We start from the raw sequence: 6567 nt of genomic DNA, 5'->3' as shown, positions 1-6567 counted from the left end.
AGAGAGAGGTAGATAATATTCACTCTAACGTGGTTCATATGCTTCGCGGCCAGCCTCTCCACCTCTTCCTTAAAATCTTCGCGGACAACACCACTACTCAATCAAATTTCCTAGAGTCTTGTCAGTGCTGACAGCCCAATTTCCATGAGATTTTTGTGAGGGCTTGGAGAATGCATTCAACTTTTCGCAACAACCAACTTGTAACAGCTCGAGATTAGGCATCACATCTTCCTCAAAATGGACCCGTGTGAGCGTAGAGCCTCAATATTTGGTAGAACCCCAAGGGCTTATATGGCATCGTCTGACCTCAATTCACTCCCCTGTAGCATTAACTTGGAGAGATTCTGAAGCTCATGGATCCATTTTATTGCATTGACTAGAGGACCAAGCAGAGTGAGGCACTCGAGGCTGCCTGGTGGTAACAAATCCTCACCCAAATAACCATCTAACTGATGTCCGTGCACTGCTCTAAACAAAGATTGAAGTTGATTGTGACGAGTTGGGACCACGCCGCATCAATCTATTCGTCCTGGCACTAATGCATCGGTCAAGAGCTATTTGGCAGCTGGAAGATGTTACCGGTTGATGTAAGGGTTTCGGTCTGAGATGGTCTGAGATGACGATTGAGAGGCAGCGCAATGAGGGGCTTCTGTGGAGCTCCTAGCTCCTACCTCCCAGTGGGCGTGTACCACCCACTTGTCTGCATTTGTCGTGGCGCGCTAGTGGTCTTTCTTTTTTCTCCACAACGGCGATGGAACGTGTAATTCTGTTTAAAGAAATGGAGTACGACAGTGTAATTCCGTTTAGATATTGGACATGTATAAGAGCGCCAAAGCTGGAAGCTAAAGCAGCGAGACACCCCTCAATAGTCAATACACCATTTCCCCTCGAATACTCTGATGAAGAAGATGAGGCTCTTCTGCTTGCTCGCGCTGCTGTTGCTACGGATGGCAACCATGCGAGCATCCGCTGGCGTGCAAGGAAGCCAAGCCGGGAACAGGAGTACTCTTGCCTCCCAGGCCGGATGCCAGAAAAGTTGTGGCAACCTAAGTTTCGACTACCCGTTCGGCATAGGGCCGGGCTGCTTCCGGCCGCCACAGCGAGACTTTGAGGTCATCTGCAACAACACCCAGAGTGCCTCCCCCAGGCTCTTCCTGCACGACGGAATCACCGAGCCGTCGGTGATATCATCACTGGCGATGGCGATGGCAGACCAGGTATTGATGTATCGTTTTCCCAATCCGTCTCGGTGAGACCTGAGGTCGATGCATACAATATGTCCTGGAATCCTGGGAGATCACCCACTAGCTATTCTTTATACTTAAACTTCACTGGTTGCTACTTCGACATGTATGTGCTCGAGCACAACACCAACAATACCGTGGGTCAGTGCAGGACTACATGCGTTGATGAAGATATCACAGATACAGTGGCCAGGCAAAAATGCAATGGTAAAGGATGTTGCACCGCTTACGATATCTCTGGGTTTGGTGCCGGCTTCGATATGGTATGTGTCCGCAACAAGATTAGGAAGCCGAAGTTCAAAGCGCACAGTAACCGAAGCTCCATATGGGATACAATTGATGTAACAACTGATCATGCTTCTATTTACTGGGCTATCGCCGTTGACGCACAGATTATGCATGTCTCAGCAACCATAGCTTCAGGAGGCAATTCGGTTCATCTAACGTTGCTTATTATTGTGTGTGCGACAGTGGTTACAGAGGCAATCCATACCTCCTAACAGATGGCTGCTCGCGTGACAAAGGTAATTACTCTGAGAAAAAAAAATCCTAGCCTTTTCTTACAGTGTGTATTATTTTTCTTACTATATACAATAAAATTTCATAAATTTTCTTCAACAGTAACCAATCTTGTTCTCACATGCTCGCATATATAGGCTTCACAAAAAAATTAAAGCCATAAAAAGGCGGTGCTCTCCTCTTCGGCACAGCCATGGCTACTCTCACTTGTAGTGTTGTTTCTTGCATCATGAGTTTATAGATATGGTTTTCCCCATGCATGGTATTCCAAAATGTTGTATCTTAGGGGTGAGGCATTTTGGAGTTTGGGCCCAATGCTCCCGCATGAATAGTAAAATCTAAAAATGTAAAAAATATCTAAAATTTCTGATTTTTTAATGCACGGGTCTCCTAACTGCACACAAGTCTTTTCTTCACAAAATTTTTGACGTAGTTAGAAGAACAAAAAATGTTCATTGTAAAATAAATATGATCTTTTCAACTTTTTTTTTCTATTTTACTGCTCACGCGGGAGCATATGAGTTCAAGCTCGTTTCAATTTTTTTTTTCTATTTTACTGCTCACGCGGGAGCATATGAGTTCAAGCTCGTTTCGAATTTCCGGTATCCTAGACCCTTTTATTTCATAAGTTGTAGGATCATTCTACCATTTCTGTGGTGCCACCTCCGATTTCACCTTGGGCCTTATGGAAAGAGTTTTATCTATGATAAGATACAAATATAGTATATATCTCTCCTTATTCACAAAGGTGCCTCTTAGACTTTTGTCTGTGTGGCCCGGCTAAAAGCTTGTACAGCTTGGAGCACTTGGAGAGGCCTACGCGTTACCATCACGAATTAAAACCATTAGTATCAGCATAACTAATTGTTTACCTAGAAAATGTTTTTCTAAAGAGGATAATCTCCAGCTTCTACATAGATTGATACACGCAGCCATATATTATTTAGTATTATAATAAATGACAACCAATGCCAAATATTGAAACTAAACAAATCGGCTTACAGAAAGAAAATAAAATCGAGGCCATCCACATTGAACCTACTTCGCGGCAGCATCTCTATAGATAGATCATAAAACCTATGACCATGGACTTTAATCCACCAGTCAAGCGACATTTGACGTAAAAAGGGTGCAAGGCTTGAAGACAACACCTTCAAGATGGAATTGCTACTCACGAGACAATGTTGGTTGGTCCAACCGTACTCAAACATGGGGATATCACCCACCCCCAAGTAGAACTTCAAGTAACACCTTCAACAAGGAAACAACATGCGGATGTCGACCCTGCCTAATCTAGCTCATATACATTTGGCATGTGGTTCTTTTATAGTACTGTCTGGTTAATAAAGCTATAATTCCTTGAAAATAGAAACTGACTGTGTTGCTCATGTCATTAATTTAGCAGGATTTTTAGGAGTTGATCATGTGATATCTTGTATTGGGTATGGTGTTGTTCTTATTTGAGAGGCTAATCTTAAAATAGATGAACTGACCTTTTTATGAAATTAGGGTACGATCCGATACAAAGGAAGACCAACTGCTCTAGATGGTGTGGGGAAATCAATGTCCCTTTCCCGTTTGGCCTAGAGGCCGGTTGTTCTGCAAGGATGTCATTTCAGCTCAATTGTACAAATTCGTTGATGTCTGCCCTCCAGTTTCCTGACGAGTATGGTACAAAATACTCCAGCACTTATGTAAATTATATAGATATCTCAGAGGGGCTAGTGAATGTTAAATACAGCTTATATGATGAAGACCACCTTTCGGTGCGTGTACCTAAAGATCCAGGCCTCTATGTTGCCTCTGGGGGTGTAGTACTGCAGCAGTGGGCCGTAGCCAATTTAACATGCCATGAGGCACAGGAGAATAGGACCGGATATGCATGTGTCAGCATGAATAGCATATGCTTGGGTGTCAACCCCCAACAAGAATATGTCGGTTACCGTTGCAAATGTCTGGCTGGCTTTGACGGGAATCCATATATCGCGGATGGGTGCAAAGGTACGTACACACAGCATCACGCTGCCTCCTCCACTGTTGTGCACATCCTAAATCATACTAATATGCAAAACTTCTCTTTGTTAGGGAAATGCCATAAATGTCTCTTTGTTAGCGATACTTCTATATCTCAAAATAATCTCAAAGTCAAAAAAATGATAGATATGCAAAAACGTGCTCAAGCTCAACCTCTCTATCTACTTTATGCATATGGTCCTGCAAATAAGTTGTCTATGCACAAAGATCTGTATGAGTTTATTCTATAATTTCTGGTCTCTAATGATAAAATTATGTAAAGCTCAGAATAACCTATGCTAGTATTACATGCCGGCACCAATGCGCAACTTAATTAAATATTTATGTATTTTAATCTGCATTATATTTATTGTCGCAGATGTTGATGAGTGCAAGACACCAGGTGCATGTAATGGAATTTGTCACAACACCGAAGGAAGTCACTATTGCACCCAATGCCCTAGTAATACAGTCTATGATACTACAATAAAGATGTGCGCATCGACCAAAAAACAAAATCTGGTACTAGGTGAGTTCTATGATACAACCAAATCCACGTAATGAGCGCCAGAAAATCCTGAACAATGATGATGAATTGATGACCATAATCATTACAGGTATCGCAATTGGGATCAGCGCTGGTTTTGGAATTCTACTTCTCATGTCAATTGTAATATTACTGATCCATAGATGGAAGAAAGATATCAAGAAGAAACTACGAAGAAAGTATTTTCTGCAAAACCAAGGTCAACTCCTCGAACAACTGATATCGTCAGATGAAAATGCGAGTGACAATACAAAGATTTTCTCACTATCAGAGTTAGAAAAGGCAACAAATAACTTTGATGCTACACGTATCGTTGGTCGAGGAGGGCATGCATTGGTTTATAAAGGCATCTTATCCGACCAACGGGTAGTGGCCATAAAGAAGTCTAAAGTCACTGAGCAAGTTGAGATAAGTCAATTCATCAATGAGGTTGCTGTCCTCTCAAAGATTAATCACCGGAATATCGTCAAGCTCTTCGGTTGTTGTCTCGAGACTGAAGTCCCACCGCTAGTATATGACTTCATCCCAAATGGTTCATTATTTGGAATCCTTCATGCCAGTACCACTAGCAACTCTGCCTTGTCCTGGGATGATTGTTTGAAAATTGCTTCAGAAGCTGCTGGAGCACTCTATTACCTCCACTCAGCTGCTTCAGTATCGATATTTCATCGTGATATGAAGTCCACTAACATACTGTTGGATGGAAATTACACAGCGAAAGTATCAGATTTTGGTGCTTCAAGGTTGGTTCCTATTGACCAAACTCATATCGTTACAAATATACAAGGCACATTTGGATACTTGGATCCAGAGTATTATCACACGGGTATGTTAAATGAGAAGAGTGATGTCTATAGTTTTGGTGTAGTACTTATAGAGTTGCTGCTCAGAAAGAAGCCTATTTTTACAAGTGATACTGGGCTAAATCAAAACTTGTCCAGCTATTTCCTTTGTGAGACGAGGGAGAAACCACTCGCAGAAATAGTGGCTACTCAAGTTCTTGAGGAAGCAACAAATGAAGAGATTAATGATGTGGCCAGTCTTGCAGAGACTTGCTTGAGATTACGAGGTGACGAGAGACCTACAATGAAACAAGTAGAGATGACATTGCAGTATGTCCGGTCCAAAAGATTGAGATCATGTCAGATTGGTATAATAAATGAAGACATGCAACCCTTGTTAAGTGGAGAAAGCCCGGACATGCTTCTGCTGTTGACTGCTCAAAGTGGTATAGTAGACAGATCTAATTTACCTTCTCAAAGGAACCAAAATTGCTACAGCTTGGAACAAGAGTTCGTGGCAGCGGCTACTCTCCCGCACTAGTTCATCGTGTACTCAATATTAATGTTTGGTTGTCTCATTTTCCTTTTGAAGTACTATATCATTTTCATCCTTTGATGTAGGGGGTGAAGTTTACTCAACAATTTGTAGTGCACTAAATAATGGGTAGTTTATACTATTTAGATTGGAAAGTTGCATTCTTATTCTTTTCTTAACAAAATTGTAATTGTGCTATAGATCTACCATATTATTATTATGTCCGAACCTCATGGTTGGGCATTGTGAATTGTAACATCCTGGTTTTCATGGGTTAAAACAATTAAAAGCAAACGACGTTGCAGTGTGTGTTCAAATAAAGTAATTTATTTTACTTGGAGTTGCCCAAATAAATTCAGAAAAGTCAATCTATTAATGCAATGCCACTCCACTATTGTGGATAGGTCATCAATCACAATCAGATAGCTATTGCTACACAAATGCACATCAAGCACACAGACTAAATCACTTGGGTCCATCTTCTCCATCTTGGCCAGAACATTAGCCTCGACACTTGTTTCTTGTTTTGACTTTCCAAGTTCATCACAGGAGCTTCCATTAAATTGCCTTATCAAACTTCGGAAGAACTCTTGTGAATTGAAAGGATGCATCAACCTAATCCAAGCACAAATCTCAAGCCATTTCAATACCTCCTGGATGGCAGATGTCTTCTCGAGATCACCACTAGTTCCCCACACAACGACCACCCTAAGATCCACATCATTGTTGGTAATCAGCTGGGCTTGCTTTGGGCTAGAAGGAGGGGCATTCTACTCCTTTACTGGTCGGCGGTGACCGTGCTCGGAGGTGGTGGAGGGGCAGTCTTGGATACGGGGTGGCGGCCCTGATGGTGGGAGCCACGATGCTCGTGGGCGGAGCTCTCGATTCGGGTGTTGGCGGGTTGCCATGGCCATGTGTGTGGCATGG

The 6567-nt window shown here is 42.2% G+C and overlaps 1 pseudogene; it reads left to right on the top strand.

The window, feature by feature from the left end:
* The first annotated feature begins 1348 nt into the window (after nt 1–1348).
* Nucleotides 1349–5646, top strand: LOC109786202 (wall-associated receptor kinase 5-like; annotated as a pseudogene).
* The last annotated feature ends 921 nt before the right edge of the window (nt 5647–6567 follow it).

Source organism: Aegilops tauschii, chromosome 6, assembly GCF_002575655.3.
Source record: "Aegilops tauschii subsp. strangulata cultivar AL8/78 chromosome 6, Aet v6.0, whole genome shotgun sequence".
Lineage (NCBI taxonomy): Eukaryota > Viridiplantae > Streptophyta > Magnoliopsida > Poales > Poaceae > Aegilops > Aegilops tauschii.
The sequence above is the reverse complement of the archived record's forward strand: the minus strand, read 5'-3'. Positions and strand labels throughout refer to the sequence as shown.